This window comes from Thunnus maccoyii, chromosome 16 (assembly GCF_910596095.1).
Source record: "Thunnus maccoyii chromosome 16, fThuMac1.1, whole genome shotgun sequence".
Classification (NCBI taxonomy): domain Eukaryota; kingdom Metazoa; phylum Chordata; class Actinopteri; order Scombriformes; family Scombridae; genus Thunnus; species Thunnus maccoyii.
The window spans coordinates 29,601,402-29,619,580 of record NC_056548.1 but is presented as its reverse complement, the minus strand read 5'-3'; the positions used below and the strand labels follow the sequence as shown (position 1 = coordinate 29,619,580).

Here is an 18,179-nt window from a genome sequence, read left to right as displayed (position 1 = left end):
TCAAAACATTAAAATAATTAAATAGCTTCACTTGCTGGTTTATTTTACAGGAAGAGGAAAATATGCAAGACTCCTCTCAGTCAGTGGCCTCCACCTCTAGGCCTTCAAGAATGCAAAGGGTAAGGGTTTTATATTTTCTAGTAGTCCTATGTCCATCTTTTAAAGTGAGCCTTACCAAGAACACGCTATGCTAGGTGAATCATGAACACAGTACACCAATATCACTGAAAAGTCTATCCCAGTGATCTCTGTTGCTCGATGAACACGTCAATGTCCTGTCAACTAATACTATTTATACAGGTTGGAGCAGACAATGTGAGGGCTCTATATAAAAAGAACCTGTAGCTGGACAACATTAAAAAAGAACTGGAAATCAAAAAGCTGAAATTGGAAATTGAGCTATTGGAGAAGGTATTGCAGTAAATGGTACTTAGAATTTTATTGGTTAAGCATGATTGACATTGTATACTTATGACTCTTTTTCTCTTTTCCCAGCAAAGGCAGAACAACTAACTAAAAATGTGAAATGCATCCTGTTATTGGTTTATTCTTTTTTTCAAGATTCAACTTATCAACTTAACTTGTCATTGTACAACAGGGTTGCAAAATGAAATGAAAGTTGTAGATCTTTCATGCTACACACATAGAACCTAGGCTACAGTATTTACAGATAATTAAATTTGGAATAAAAAAGAATTAAAATTATATATGAAATAAAATATTTCTTTCTTTTTCTTTTACATAAAAAACTGATTAGTAATGGCCTGTCTAATGGCTGCTCCAGTGGGGTGATCCGGGGTGATGGGGTCAACAATGTCAGGTGCCACCAATGGCACATGAGGGGCTCTCTCCTTTCGCATGGTGGCGATGTTGTGGAGCACCATGCATGCTGTTGTGATGTGGCAGGCCCTCTCAGGAGAGACTCTCAAACCCCGGAGACAGTTAAAACGAGACTTGATGACCCCAAAGGTCATCTCAATCCTCACCCGGCATTTACTGAGGGCCACATTAAAGCACCTCTCTGGTGGTGTCTGTGGGTCAGGATAGGGGGTCATCAAGAACCTTGTACAAGGGTATCCTCTGTCCCCCAGCAGAAGCCCATCATAGTGCCCTGTTAATAAAAGGAGAGGAAATTACTTGACCAGTGTCACAATTAAACAAGCAATAGTATTAATTGTATATGTTTGCCATACCTTGCTCAAACCTATGACCCAGTGATGACTCCTGGAAAATGCGGGAGTCGTGAACCAAGCCAGGCCATTTGGCCTCCACACTTGTGACCATCAATTGGTGGTCACAAGTCATCTGCAAAAGCATTGAGGTTAATTTCACAATGAAAGCACTAAAACAAGGAAAAGGTACCAGTTAAGGCTTTTAAAGGGATAATTGTATACTACATTATAATAAATAATATATACAATTGTGCAAAGTTTCATGCGCAGCACTAGTAAAAAGCTTTAGTGTACCTGCATGCTATGTGCCACCAATCACCTTACAAAAATGAGCACCAGGTAGTTTACCTGAACATTGATACTATGAAAGGACTTCCTGTTAACAAAGTCACCCCTATGTTCCCCTAAGGCTCCACTAATGGGAATGTGGGTGCAATCAATTGCACCTATCACCATAGGGAATCCTATGAAGGAATTAGATTTATACATTATATTTCACATGCAAGTATTCATCATACTTATTATTACTAAAGTGAACTATAAGGTTCCCGTGGCAAAAAAACGCAACGATATGCACACAGTTTGTGCCACTGTAAGTGCATATCTCCTTTTTGTGGAGTTACTCACATATGGCTCCAGCAGTTTGCATAAATAACGTATTCCCTCAGCTGAGAATCTGTAGCGTTCATAGAGAATGACGTCAGGAAAAGATAGGGGATCACTCCAGTCTCTAAATACTCTCTCCCTCCGAAGAGTACCTTGCACAATAATTGCGCCGAGGTCCACCGGATTATTCAAAAATAGTGATGCCATTTTCAAGAGAGGTGGTTAGTGAAAGAGCAGTGCTTTTTATAGCCGATATGAGCTGAAACTTGGAACATAACCTGCCCCGGACCAGGTTAAGTTTGCTGCATCAGTTACCATGGTGATGTAGCCAGGTTAAAAGAGAGCAACTTTCGTGACATTGAAAACCCTGGCTCAACGTACCTTGCTAACCCACTAATCTCGCTTCGAAGTACACCCCTCAGATCCACTGTATTACAATAACAGCCCGACTGTTTACTGTCCCATCAGATCAGCTGACCAATCAATACACACTTTGGATCAAAGGGGTGTTGCCGTCTGTTAAAACTCTTCTGCATATGATACACCTGTGTTTCCTCACTCTAAGCTCCTCCAGGAGCCTCCTCACTTCTTGCTCCTCGTCTCCTCCAGGTGCATTAAAGGGATTGGAAGATCCTCCATGATAGCGGAGGGAGATTGCTTTCCGGGTCACGGAGGAGAGAGGACGCGAGGAAGCATAGAATTAGCAAATTGAAAAGCACCCGCTGTGTTTCCCTCAGCCACTCACTCCCAGCCTGCCCTTGAGTCTACTCTCCTGTTCCCCGTTCCTTGATCAGTTTGGTTTGTATTTAAGGTCTGGTTTTGAGTTCAGGCTTTGTCGAGTCGTCTGTGGTTATGGTTAGTTTCCTGTTCCTGTGTCTCAGTGTTTCATGTTTATCATTAAATATTCTGCATCTGATCTTGCCTGCCCGCCATCTCCTGCATTTGGATCCACCTGCTCCACTCACTACCTTACAGTCTCATTTAATTGAGCCTCTCCTGACTGAAATACTTGTTAGAAAAAACTTTCAACACAAACAAATGAATCGTATGTAACTTTTAGTTGTTAAACCTATGTGCCTACATGAAGCACGACCTTTGTGTCTATGTATAGGCCAATTTCTGTCAAAGCAAACAAATGCAAAGCCTTTCACTCACCTTCTATATTAGAGACTATCTTGTAAAATCTGATATGCCAATAAAATGTTGTAAAAACTTTTGGCCAAAATGCTCAGTGGTCATTTTCATTGTCATAATTATGTACAGTGTAACTTTCTGATCAAGGTAATGAATTCACTCATCCTTCAACTGGCAGGAACATGTATGTTTCAAGTTTATTTACTTTAATGTCCATGTGATTTATTTTATGTTGGCAAAAGAAAACGTAATCTAAAAACTTGAACTTGCGAACATAAATATTTTATTAGGAAGCATGATGAGGGGTGTCCTGTAGCCAGACATTTCAGGTCAGGTAATTATAAGGTTAATGATCTTTATTGAAGTTCAACTTTCCCACTGAAGAGGCAATCGAGAAAAGTAGTTTCTACAAAGAGAAATGAATTATCTGGGCATTTTAATGCCATCTGGTTTAAATGAAGATTTCTCACTATCCTGCTTTTTGTAATATAATTTATGTTTAGTGAGGTTTGGTTTGTTGTTGCAAGCTCCTCCTTGGAATGAGCGTTGTTTGGAATACGAGGGCTCCTATTGGCTCCATTGTTGCGCTTGCTTAGGTTATGCAGCTCACCTGTGCTTACTTGTAACACTGTTTTGGCTGCTGTGGCTCAGGAGGTTGAGCGGGTCGTCGGAAGATCAGCAGTTCGATCCCCGGCTCCTCCAGTCCACATATCGATGTGTCCTTGGGCAAGATACTTAACACCTAATTGCTCCTGATGACTGTGCCATCAGTGTGTGAATGATTAGATTCATCTGATGGGTAGGTTGGGACCTTGCATGGTAGCCCTTGTACCCATTCAGCGTATGAATGTGTGTGAATGGGTGAATGTGATTCGTAGTGTAAAAGCGCTTTGAGTGGTCGAAAAACTAGAAAGGCGCTATACAAGTACAGTCCATTCACCATTTACTGTTTCCAGTTTCCACATTGAGGAAGGGTGGCTGCCGAAATGTCTGTGTGATGCAGGAATAACCAGATTAAGATGAGTGCTGTCCTACTTTTTTCGATTTTTTTTTTTTTTTTTTTTTTTTTGAGGAGCACCAGCACCAATCTAAAGTGCATTGATTCATTATCTAACACATTATACAGTCCAGTCAAATACATGCAAGTGGAAATTCTTGATAGATAACTTGTTTTGATGCATACCTTGTTTTCACCGAAACTTAGAATAAACAAAAACTTTCCAGAGGTGTAAAATCCCGTCCCATTCCCTTAGCTCGCCACATCCCTTTCCTTTTTCTCTCCCCACAGCTGACAGTATGCAGGAGCTTGTCACCTACCAATACACTGAATGAATGATGACATATAACAGAGGTGACTTCCCTTCCCTTCATCTATCCATCACTGAGGAGATTGTTTATGCAGTTGACCTCAGCTTTACCCAGCTCTCATCCTGCTGCCTGAACGACCACGCCGAAAAACAGAGCAGCTCACATGAAGGTCACCCGCCTCTCCTGACCACAGTTCATAGTTAGGATACGCTAGCCTCTGTTGATGAATTGAAGTTGTAAACTGTAAACTGTGATTGTAATGTAGCATTACATTATTAAAATGTGTCTTTGTGTAGTTGATAATCAATTATTTCCTTGTGTCAGTCAGTTCAATAACTTCATATTTTTGTATAGGTCTTTGTGTTTTGTTTTGCAACTCAGATAGATCACCAACCAAATAAATAGAGAATAAAATAAAGTAGTTAAATATGGTAAAGTATTATACAAAATATATACATAGCAATATAATATCTTACAGCAATCGTAGGAGAAATATTGCACAGTTATTGCACTTGTGGTAGTTGTGGGGGCAGTGGTATTATATAGTATTATACAAAATAGCAATATAATTAAGTTAGCAATATAATAAAATCTTGGTACAACTGTAGGAGAAATATTGCACAATTATCACACTTGAGGTAGCTGAGTGGGGAGTGGGGGGGCTATGAGTTCAACAGCTTGTCCACAGCTCCAAAGAAAAAGCTGTTTTTCAGAGAGTTGGTCCGTGCCCTAATGACCCTGAGCCTGCCTGAGGGGAGGGTGGTGAACAGGCAGTAACCAGGGTGTGAAGTGTCTCTCCTGATGTCTGCATGTCTGTGAAGATGTCTTGAGTGGATGTCTGATAGTTTTGGAAGTGGGGAGCCAACAATCCACTGAGCTGTCTTCACTATACACTGTAGGTCCTTCCTCTCCTCCGCAGTGCAGCAGGAGTACCAGACTGTGCAGCAGTATGACAGGATACTCTATATCGTGCAGCAGTCGAATTTTATCAGGAGTTTCTGGGGGAGTTTCCTGATAAACTTCTACCGCTGCACGATAGAGAGTATCCTGACATACTCAAATACATATATTTATTTTCAGTTCATGATTTTGTAAAATTTTATTTTATTTTATTTTTGGGGGGACAAGAAGTCCCAAATGTGTTCTTGTTTCTTTGGAATAAATGGAGGAATACTTGCATGATTTATATGACCATAACCAGCATGGCTAAAAAGAATCCATAAAGCCAAACCTCCTCCTCAGAAAAGAAGAGAAGTCACAGTGCTGGGCACAAGTATGAAACACAGCAGAAATGAGCAGTTAAAGACAAAGGAAAGAATTATTTGAGCCTAGTGATTTATGTATTGAACAACGTAACAATTATGCATTTTTATCCAAAACATGTAAAACGGGCAAGTTTTGTAGAATAAATGTTTTTATGATAAACAGATTTGTTGTTGATCTGATTCATCTCCTGATCTTCCCCCGCATGCTTTTTTAAAAAAAATCTTTGTTCCTCCAAAGTGATGCAGTGCACACATAAAGAAGTAGTGACCAACTAAATTAATATGACCTCTTTATCTAACTTGAGACTGTTCTCCCAAATTGACCACATCAGTCTTTGTTCAAATGCCTAAAAACATGACGATTACCTGACAAGAATGTCTAGTGGCTATGTGAATTATTACATTTGTCTGTCAGGAGCAAAAACAGAAATAGAATGATGTTGTTATAAAACCTTGTGAAACCTTTAAGAAAAGAGGTTCAGGTGGATATATGGATTGGAAAAGAATGTACCCCTAATGCCAATCCTAAACCCTAATGCCCTAAACTCTATTGTCTTCCTCAATCGTCTATTCTGTTTAGTCTAGTATATGTTCACCCCAGAAGATTTTGTCAATGCTTGCTCCATTTTTCTTTACCTGTTGCTTTCCCCCCAAAGTATACAATCCTTATACTGTGACTGATCCTCACTGCCAAAACCAAATGGTAAGGAACACACTCTGAGGCCTGATCAAACTTGGCTCTGCCTTCCTCAGGATGGAGCATCTCTGCAGCTTGGGAATCTCTGCTGATGACAATATACATATTGTCATATATATATATATATATATATATATATATATATATATATATATACCAGAAGTTGAAAACAAGAGCCAATAGCAACAGCAAAATAAGCTGTTTGGCATTTGGCAAATTTTTCATGGGCGCAACATGGGGATAAGCTCTGCTGCTCATCCCACAAATGCATGTTCCTTACAAATGTAGCACCATTTAAAAGGGAAATAAACAGGCTTTCCAACGGTATAAGATTTATTGCCAAGAAGCATTGTTACAACAAAGAAATAATTTACCAAACACAAATTTCCTTACTTTTTGTGCTAAGTTTATAATCACCCCCAAGAATTGTTTCATATAATCTATCAATTTCAACTCCATTTGAATTCAGTTATATTTCACAATAATCCTGACACCACCGAACATCATAAATTGTTTTATTTTCATTTAGTGATCATAACTTATTAATATCAAACCATGTTTTAACATAATTTCCCTTTCTACTGTTTTCAATAATTCTTTCATGTCCTCCCTTGAACAAAATAAATGTGTATCATCAGCAAACATAACAAATTTCAACTTATGAGATATGGTACAAATATCATTCAAATAAAGTATAAATAACTTAGGTCTCAATACTGAACCTTGTGGAACACCAACAGTTACTCTTCTAAGACGTGATTCACTATTATTAATTTTTACATACTGAAACCTAATATTTAAATAACTTCTTAATCAATGTTGTGTGACACCTCTTATACCATAGCATTCCAATTTATGCAGAAGTAAGGAGTGATCAATAGTGTCAAACACTTTACGTGAATCAATATGTACGCCTACAGTATATTGTTTATCTACTGTTGTTGCTATATTTTCTACAAAATCCATCACTGCTAAAGATGTCAATTGATTGCTCCTAAACCCATATTGATGGTCACTCAATAACTCATATTTCTCAATAAAGTCATCAAGTCTATTTACAAATAGTTTTTCAAGTATTTTAGAAAATTGAGGTAGCAAAGACACAGGTCTACAACTTGATACAATATGTTAGATACCTGTTGGAAAGGATTTATTACATATATAAGTAAATGGCTCGAGGACACAGTCAATTACTTCTTTTATAAGTGGCATATCAATAGTGTTAGCGTATGGGTGGTTCTCAGTTCAAGGCCAATTAGGAAGAGGTTAGTTGCATGCAAGGCCTGGTTACTGGATGTAACACGTGAAGCATAAACTTACCCTAGCTTAGCAGTTGGCTATTCAGTAGCTTAGCAATGGAAATGCATCACAACAATAAAACTCAGTGGACAATGTTAAACCAAAATCAGTACATGTACATCAACAAGATTAACAGTTTATGCTTAGCCATTCTATGCCATGCTATATTTTGCAAGGCTAAGTCCAGTTGTTCTAGTTTTGTTAACCTGGGTCCATGGGTTGAGTTCACACTTGGGTGTATGGAAATTGACTTTCTTGAGGACTCCCTTTCTTTCTTGGTCTTGAAACATGTGGTTGGCCAGTGAGACCCAACAATAACGTAGCAGCAGATCAGAAATGTATGTTGGTCCTAAACCATGCAGTGCTTTATAAACCAACAATAGTATTTTAAAATCAATTCTTTGGCAGACAAGAAGCCAGTGAAAAGATCTGAGAACTGGAGTGATATGATCCACTGTCTAAGTCTTAGTGAGGACTCAAGCAGCAGCATTCTAAATCAGCAGCAGCTGTCTAATCATTTTTTAGGGAGATCTGTAAAGACATCATTACAGTAGTCGAGTCTATTGAAGATAAATGCATGCACAAGTTTTTCCAAATCCTTCTACGACATAAGTCCTTTAATCCTTGATATATTCTTCAAGTGATATTAGGTTGACTTTGTAATTGTCTCAGTGTGGCTGTTGAAATTCAGTTCTGAGTCCATGACTACACCAAGATTCCTGGCTTGGTTTGTGGTTTTTAAAATTATTGAATGATTAATCATTCTTCCTTGGCTGCAAAAACAATTTCAGTTTTATATTTGTTTAACTGAAGAAAATTCTGGCACATCCAATCGTTGATTTGTGAAATGCACTTACTGCATAATTGTGGCAACATTTTTTGTTGTTTTTCATAAACTGAGCCAGTGGGAGCATGTAGATGTTGAACAGAAGAGGCCCCAGAATGGAGCCTTGGGAAACTCATGTCATTTTTGTCCGCTCAGATGAGTAATTACCTATAGATACAAAGTACTCCCTGTCCTTTAAGTATGATTTAAACCAGTTTAGTACTGTGTCAGAGAGTCCCGCCCAGTTTTCCAGTCGGTCTAGTAATATGTTGTGGTTGACCGTGTTGAATGCAGCACTGAGATCCAGTAATACTAAGGACTGAAATTCTGCCACTGTCTGTGTTTAAGTGGATGTCATTGAAGACCTTAACAAGAACAGTCTCATTATTTACAGTCATGCAGTCTCAGAGCTTAGACAACAGGTGTGCCCTCTGTTCTCTCCTGACTAGATCCCTGCTTGTGTTGTATCAGCTCTCAGATGTATGTTGCTTTGGATAAAAGTGTCTGCTAAATGAAATTGTACATTGTAATTGTAAATTGAAATGATCTAAAGGCTACTTGGATCCTTCCAGCTGGAGAGCACTGTTTTGTCAGGGTTATGCAGGCAAATGGACCCAAATGCAGAAACAATAGGCAGGCAACAGGAACTGAAGAAAATTATTATTTATTTACCAGACTGGTTACTGGCAGATGAAGACAAAAACAGAACTGGCTGACTTGAAACATGTGGAGCAAAAACAACAGCTGCAAACACTGGGATACACTGACCACGAACTGACAAAGAACAGACAGGTATAAATACACAAGGAACTAATCACAGAACAAGACACAGCTGGAGTAGGGCAGGCACAAGGTTACAAACTGTCTAGAATAAAACCAAGCAAGGCAGAGATAAAACTAAAGAAAACAAGAGCCCTGAGGGGTATTCCATCAATCTGTATGAAGGAAAAGCCCAGCTTGTTTGAGCCTCGCTAATTTAAGTGAGAATTCCGTTCCATTACTGTGACTTATATGATTCCCTGCTCAGTAAACAAGTAAGGGATGAACAATGAGTAGGTGTGTGTAAAATGGTTTGAAGGCATAACGTGGTGGTGAAGAACCACCTGACGCAAAGTAGAGGTGCCTTAAAACCATTTAACGCACACCTACAAGTTGATAACCCCACGTATACCATGGTCCTTTGCCAACAATATAAAATAAAAGCATTTGCAAATTTTTTGAAAGTTTTGCACTCAAAATCAAAAGGTTATGAAGCAAGAGGTTACTGCTGTCCTGACAACTTGCCACACTGTACTTGCTGCCAGCCTGAACTGAGGCATAAAATTTGCATAAGGTGTCATTAAGCATAACCGCAGACTATGTCCGCAAATCAGTGTTCTTTTGTTTTGGTAGAGAAAGTCTCTTGGTATATTAACTGCCCATTTTCTTGCTTTTTTTGTATTAATCTCATCCTTCTGTTCCTCAATTATTTTAAGCTCTTCAGGTGTCAGTTCCTTGTGCCATTTTTCACTTGGTTTCTTTCTTCTCTGTTTATTTTTCCTCTGCTGCGTCCCATTCTTCAAAACTTCATAACAAGTAAGCTTTGACAGCTGTACTCTTTAATGTTACCATAGTTACAGGTTGGGTAGTGGATGAATTTAGAACAGTGATTAAACTTGAGCCGAACTACGTGTGCAATACATGGTTTTAACGCACACCTGCTGGCCAATCAGAAAAGGCAGAACTCGCCCACACCGTGGCAGACTAACTGTCAAGCTTAATTTAGCTGTGTCAAAGAATGTCCATCAGTTTTGTCATGTCCATGTTTAGAAACATGAAACAAAAATACAAACAAAAAAGGGAATAACTGTGAGGGACCTTTACAAAAATACCTATTTCGGTTAATCCCCATTTTATTCATGGTCACCTTTGTTTTGGAGTGAACCCTTTTAGTTAAAAGCTTTGCATTTATAATTTAAGAAATAAAAGTGCACCAATGTTGTTTTGAAGTTATTTATTTATTCATTCACTCACTCATTTTGTTCAAGCTGTGAAGACAAAAGGAAATTAAAGTCCAAACCATGACCCTCTGCTGTGTTTAAATTTATATTGTGGAAACCGCTTGGTGATCATGGTTACAGTGATCAACTGCTTATATGAATCAAAAAGTTTGGGACAGAATCATTCTTATACAAAATTTATGGTTAATAATTTGCCTATAGTAATCAAGTAGTCCACTTACAGTGTTCGTTTTGGGTCTTTCATAAATGACAACATATGGAAAAAAAATTTAAGACTATGGTAATTCTATTTTTTTTTTTTAACTTTACTCTCATGATAAGCACCTGCAGCACCATTATTGCCATTGAAATCATGACAGGAAAAAGAAAGTCATTTTCTCTGTCTGACAAATGTAGTCTCCTCGAAGCTTATGAAATCTAAATCTGTTTACCTGTTCTGCCACCAGGAAAAAGAAGGAACTTGTCATTATCAAAAGTCAGAACCCCGCTCCTTCAAAAATGTGCGCACACTGTGTTTAAACAGCTGTACTGTATTTTGAATCAGCCAACAGAATTCAGTAAATAGCAAAACTGTCCATTTCATTACTTTATATTCATGTAGGCTAATAAATTGGTTATACAAATGTCAATTACATGGTATTCTACATGAGAAATAAATAAATAAAAAAATCGGTTATAATAATCATCTGCTAATGTGATCATTATGAGCGGTTTTCACTGTATTTATATCCCTCTCCAGTTTCTTCACCTCCAACTGCAACTTCTAAATTATTAACATTCAATGACGCTTGTAAATTGAACAGACATCCTGCGAAAGAGAATATGTGTCAAAGACTAGATGATTATGTAGTTAGTAATGGTAAATTGGTAAGTTGGTTCTCCTAAATTGCCTACACCACGATTTTATACATACATCTGATATTAACTAGCCACAGTCAGTGATCTGAATGTTCATTTGTTAGCAAATAAAAATGAATAAAACCATAAACAGGAAAAAGCACTGCTCTTCACTCTCCCCACCCAGATTCATCCTGTCGGTCTAGGGGATTGGACTGTCATCATTCTGGTTATAAGCTCACTCCTCTAAACTTTAGGCCACCACTACCCACCTACATAGATTTGTATGATTTATGCTTTTTATGTCAGCAATTTTTTGCCAAGCCATCTCTCTCGTCTTGTTAATTGTGGCAGTATTGCTCTTTTTGGCGATGACTCCACTCGATAACACTACTCTAGTTTTCCCTTCTTTTTGTGACATAGTAGCCGTTTCTCAATCTGTGTTCTTGTCTGTACTTGTGTTCTTGCGGACTTGTGACATGTCATCAATCGCAGCCCAAGCACTGTTCCAATTCAAAGTCCACATCCAGCCACCTACATTCCAAATGCCTAGATGTGAACTTGCTCTGCCCGTTTTATTGGGGATGCATCATGAGGTGACTTGTGTACACTTGTGACAGCCAGGTATCCCAGAATGCATTTCGCACAGAGCAGCGGCAATGGCGGAGGAGACTAAAACTCACAAATGTAAGTTATAATTTTCGAAATACTACTGTTGTTGTGTCTCGGAATGTTGTTTTAACATTTTTAGGCGAGAGTTTAACTGTTTAAACTTCAAAGTTGTGGTTGATTTATCAAGATAGAGCTGACTTGAAAATTAGCTCTGACGTTTCCTGATTTGTGATGGCTGTAAGTTAGCCAGCATGCCTCACCAGCTTTCGAGATGACCGGGCAGTCAGAGCTCATGGTACCCTGCCGAGAACAGCCTTATCTTGGCAAGTCCTTTTGAAATTTGCCGCTGGCTCTGATGTCTATGTAGTGGTTAAATACAATATATAACTTGTTTTGGGTATATCTAACAGGGAATCTATGGTCTCAGAGTCTGAATCTGTTATTTTTCCCCGGTAAATCGATTAAGTTAAGTTTTATAACTTTATATTTTTATTTAACTTTAACGTTGTACTATACACAAGCACTTTTGCACTTAAACTCTTAATTTCTTTTTAAGCCATCTTGTTGTCAATCTCAAATGTATAGTCAAAAATCTCTTTATGTTAAGATGTTTTTATGTGGATCAGCTGTTTAGCATCGTGCCTATGCTTCTCATGTTTTTGTAATGTTTTTATGTGAAACAATGGACTATAGCACTGTGTGCCCAAGAAAAATTTCCCCTCGAGGACAGTGAAGTTTACTCTACTCTATTCTACTTTACTATACTAGAGTGCTGCCTTTGTACTTTTGACCAAATTGTTTGCATTATTCCCTATTGTACAAACTTCTTATACTTGCTATAATGGTGATTGTGCATCAAAACTAACATTTAAACAATATTTTAATCAAGAGACAACTGAGGAAACTCGGGCCCTCATTGACTAGTAGGCAGCCAATGAGAGCCTTTTCACTGGCCAGCGAAATTCGTCAAAATCTGGATGGGAGTGAGTATCGATTTTGAGTATTTGTATCATCGCCTGTATGTCTGGGGAAGAGTTGGAGCCAGATTTAGGCAGTCTCCATCCATCATGATTAATATCTTATTGAAGTGGCAGTCACTCTTTGTTGATGTTTTTGTTTTTCCCAGGGACTTTGTTACCATATCTGGCTTGGCAATAACTGCCAAACAGGCCAGAAAGAAATGGAATCACCTAAAAGACAAATATCAAGTAATCTGTTTCTCTGCCTTGTATTGTATACTGAGAGGGCCTTTCTGAGATTCCTTTTAAAGAAACTACTTAGCTTTAGTTTGCCAGGTCATATATTAAACCTAACACGGACAATAACTAGTAGTAGTAGTAGTAGTAATTAATACCTTATTTTCAGGAGCTTAGGGACCCACCCACAGGCAAAGGGGTAGAGGCCGGTGGTGTGACTGGTGCCACCTGGCAGTGGTACAGTCTAATGGATGCTGCACTCCAGGGGCAGCACTCGAATAGTCCATCCCTGGTTGTTGCAGCAAACTTGACTGCTACTACAGGTGGCACAATGCACACACTGGCCTCTGCCCCTTCTGCAGAAGAAGCCAGGGCCAGCCAGGCACACAGAGAGAGGCCCAGAGGGAACAGGCCAAGAGGGAAGAGGAGAGGGAGGGATAGGCAATAGCAAGAGAAGAGGAGAGGGAAACAGCAGCAACAGAAAGAGCAGATTGATATTTATCTCTGTTTGAAAAACTGGTTGATAAATTCTAAATAAATATTGTTTGAAATTCAACCCAGGCAATTAATTCTTGAAAGCAACAGTGAATTGTGTATATTTACAACAAAACAAAAAAATGACAAAGTCCTATATTTTACAGTTGTATAGAATTATTTACAGTCACGCAGTTAAATTTAAATTCGCCAGAACAAGAAAAAGAACATTGCAACAAATGAACATATATAACATATGTACACACACATCTATCTATCCATCCATCCGTCCATCCAGTGCATTTTCAAGACCCCAAAGGTACACTCAATACTGTTCCTTGCTTTTGGGTTGTGCCTGTTGTACCAGGCTTCATCTTGGCCTGTTAATCAAAATTCACATGTATTTCAAAATGACCAAAGTAACCATTTGCTGTGTGTGTGTTAGAGAGAGTGTTCTTACTTGCTACAGGCTGGCAGTATGGTGTCATAATAGCAATGGGATGCTGCAGGCTTGGGTATCTTCCATCTCCTAGAAGAAAGTACCCAGCTGGTGGATACAGGACCTGTATCCATCACAGGGTTTTGCATAGGGCATCATGTATAGATCCTAGATTTCCAATGTACACATAACTTAGCTTCTTCCTCCGAGTTTTTTGTGGTTTCTCATCTCGCAGGAAACCCTGGTATCCAGGCTGAGCTGTTGTGGTCCTGTTAGTGTTCTTCCCCGGCTATTGCTGCTGTTTGTGTTGCTAGTCACATCTCTATTATTATTATTGTTATTATTGTTGTTATTCTGCTTCTCTGTGTCCACACCCCTCACCCCCTTCCCTCCCTCTTTCATTCTCTCTCAACCCAACTGGTCAAAGCAGATGGCCGCCCACCAAGAGCTGGGTTCTGCTTGAGGTTTCTTCCTGTTAAAGGGGAGTTTTTCCTTACCGCTGTCGCCAAGTGCTACTCATGGGGGAATTGTTGAGTCTCTGTAAATTAAAGAGAACGGTCTAGACCTGCTCTATGTGAAAAGTGCCCTGAGATGCCTTTTGTTGTGATTTGGTGCTATATAAATAAAATTGAATTGAATTGAATCAGTAGTATCACAGAGGGGAAAGGTTTTCTGTTTAAGTAACACTTCTTCTGTGGCTCTGCAAGAGAAACAATCCTGATTTGGTACCCATCGATGGCACTGGCAGCACAGCGAGATGTCTCATGGCCAGCAAAGCGAACAAAGCCAGCCCCCACCTCCTCTACCTCCTCTTTTCTGCGGAAATGAATAGCCTTGTGGAGGACGGTCAACATTTCCTCCACAATGCTGTGGACAGTCCTGTAAACTGTGGCTAAGTGGTATGGCAAAGATGTCTGCAGTTACCCTGTACAAGGCTCCACAGGCAAGTAAGTAGACTGTGACCAGCACCTCAATTTCATGGCTCCATCCATGGGCTTTTTGCCGGGGCAGCATCTGGACCAGCATGTTGATGCTGTTCCTGGATAGCCTGAAGGCTGGTTTCAAGTCAGCTCCAGAAAAGGACATGGTGAGGATAAAAACATGGGTATTCATTTGTGCATACCTTTGTAAGGGACTGTGGTCCTGTTAAAAAAAAAGAAATCTCTTTTTAGAGTTTTTTAAAGATTGTTTATTAATTGTTATATTTATTATGTATTTATCGCTTATTTCTGTGTTTTTACTATTTAATATTTATTTAACTGCATTCCTAATATGAATGTTTTGATATGAATGGTTGAAGTGAGCATACCTGTCTTCCCAGGTTCTGAGTCAAAATGTTACTGTAGCCTACATGATTACTGTGTCATAGACATGAAATGTCGTGTTTGTGTTGAAGTCTGTCCTGATTAATGACTAATGATGTGTGTGACACTGATGAAGTACAGATACTTATTGCATTGATGTAGAGTGATGTTTGTGCACCTAACTGTAAAAGGCCAGTGAGACTGAGTATTAACCTCCTGATGTTTGAGTACCAAAAAGACAAACAGCAGGTATGTATGTGGAATGTAGGCTAATCCATTTCAATATTATTCAACTATTAAAAATATCAAACCTCCCCTGTACTTGCTAGTTTATTAGGTAGACCTAGATGAAGCTAGTATAGTCTAATAAAACACCCTTGCAATAAATGTTAAGTTTTTATGTAATCTGTTTTTGAGAGGTGTTTGTCCATCCAATTTATATGACTGAGGACAGACTAAATATTAGAAACACCTCAGTATAACCCAGTACAGTTCAGCAGCACCACAAACTACTACTGACACAAAAAAAAAAATAGATCAACACCTCTCTAATAAAGATTTTGTACAATATTAAACTACAGTTTTTATCTAGATATACCAAGTGAACTGTCAAGTCTATAAATGGGTAGACTGGTTAACAAAAAAGCATAATGATTAGACAAATGCTCAAAGTTATAGAGACATGCTGATATGGCATGTCGCCTCCATCGTCCGCCGCATCCTGGCTCTCCTTTGACAGATTTTCCCCCTCAGTTGGGCAGCCTCCTCTTCAGCTTCTTTGCAAAGTGTATCGATGAGAACGGCACCAGCCTCTGATCCACTTCTATATGATCTGTCTAATTTTCCAATGTTATTCACAACAACAACCTTCCACAAACTTTTTCCTGCCACTGGCTTTTTATATTTAGGCTACAGATCCTGGAACACAATATATATGTGTATATATATATATATATATATATATATATATATATATATATATATACATATATATATATATATATTCTTTTTTTTTTTAATGAAAATGAAAAAAGGTAGGGTTGTGTTTCATATCATATTTTGTTTTATTGTAAATATACATTACAGTGAAGATAACCGGACACATAGGCCTATTGCCAAGACAAGCTTAGATGGTGACATCATGTCATCAAGTATGTTGCTGCTCCAATTGCAGAATGACCATACTGCTTCCTACCATCCTCAAGAGTTTGTACTCCTGAGTCCAACTTGCCAGTCTGAGCTCCCAAGTACGCTAGTCCGAACTTAGCATAGTTGGTATTGAGAAAGGCCCAGTGTCTTCTTTTCAATTGACTGTTCTGAGCTGCTTATGTAGTCTGTGCACATGCACACTGCAAGCTTATTCAAGCCTGGCTAGAGTTAACATTGTCTAGACACGACTAAATTGTGTTAATGGAACGGCTTGAGCCCCAAGTGAAAGTTGATGTTAATTCTAGCCAGGTTTTTTCAAGTAAGCTTTCTTTAGCTGCACTGATGGAATACCCCTCAGGACTCAAAGGAACAAAAAACAATACCAGGCTCAAGCACTATACAAAGACACACAAATGGCAAATGCAGTTATCACAAACAATTGGTAACCCAGAGCACATTCAAAACACATACAGAGGAACACCAAAAACCCCAAAACACAAAAAGTCCAGAAACAGAGTCCATGACACTATTTAGTAGAATCTGAGCTAATGGCAGCTCAGGAGGTGTGAATAACCAATCTTAGCTCACACCATGAAACATTATGACTTGAATGAATTTGTAAACGACTTCAAGCTTCAGAATTCCCCTTTAAAGTGACTTTAGCATCAGTGGTTTTAACTATAACCCACAAGTCATTAACATTAGTGTTAGCTTGTTGCTATTATTAGCAGCTAAAATTTGCAACACTGAAATACATCCTACAAAACAGAATGGACATAAGACGATTTTTTAAGAGTCAAGAGTAAAATAGTGTCAGTCAAAACAGCAGCTACATGTTTGTGAGCTTTCTTTAATTAATGTTAAATAATCAACAGTGCTGGCTAGCTAACTAGCTAATGTTAGCCCTGATAGGGGGGCAGTTTGATCATAAACATAAAAGCCAAAGCAGATAATTACTGGTAACAACTTGGTTTGGTGTGAAAATGAATATATGCATCATCAAACTGTGCTCCCTCAAACAAAATGACCATATGATACCCCTGGCTGCTGGCATTCTGGCACTGCTGGTTAGAGTTGTGCAAGCTGAATATATATAGGCTAAATAATACCCTATAGGCTACATTTAAACTTGCAGCTCTGCTCCTCATTTGCATGAGAAGACTAATTTATGTATTTAAAGACCAATAAACATAAACAAGTCCAAATGCAAAATATGAGTGCTCATTCAATATAAAAAGTCATTGAGCAGTATATTATTAAACAGTACAAAATGTGGTTTGAAAATGTGCTAGTTTTCTTTAGAAAAGCCCCAAAGTCATGCAGCATCGGAAGATGCAAATAATGAAGGTATGCACTGTGCGAGCTGTGCTCTTTAATGTGCTGTGAGGTGTTCTTTTATCAGCTGTTCTAACAAGAAACTGACAAAAACAGAAAGTTTAAGTCACAAGCCTCTACTCCATGAAATCAATCTTACTTTTATAATCTCCATGAAATCCTCATGGTTCAGTTGTATTCTGTCCAACCAACTAACTGTAAAGACTGAGCATTTTGCCTTCACAGGGCTGGTGGTGAGCTGCCACCCACCCTCCTCTTAATTAGGTACTATCACGTTAGTATGTTTCCTAGCTGAATTCCACTTTTACAGTATCATGTGTGTCTGTGTAATTTTTATTGTGCTTTTATTGTGATTAAAATGTGAGAAACTGTGGAGTTTGAAGGGTTAAATCATGAGCTAGCAAGGTGTTTCTGCTGGGTAAAATTAACTAAGTTATTTCACACAGACTGTGGAGGTTGGTCAGAAGCTACGTTCATGTTCATTTTTCACAAATCATGTGTTCGGATTCATTTCATACAAATGTTT

The 18,179-nt window shown here is 38.6% G+C and overlaps 1 pseudogene; it reads right to left on the bottom strand.

The window, feature by feature from the left end:
* Positions 1–737: 737 nt before the first annotated feature.
* Positions 738–1,985, bottom strand: LOC121880540 (annotated as a pseudogene).
* Positions 1,986–18,179: the final 16,194 nt, after the last annotated feature.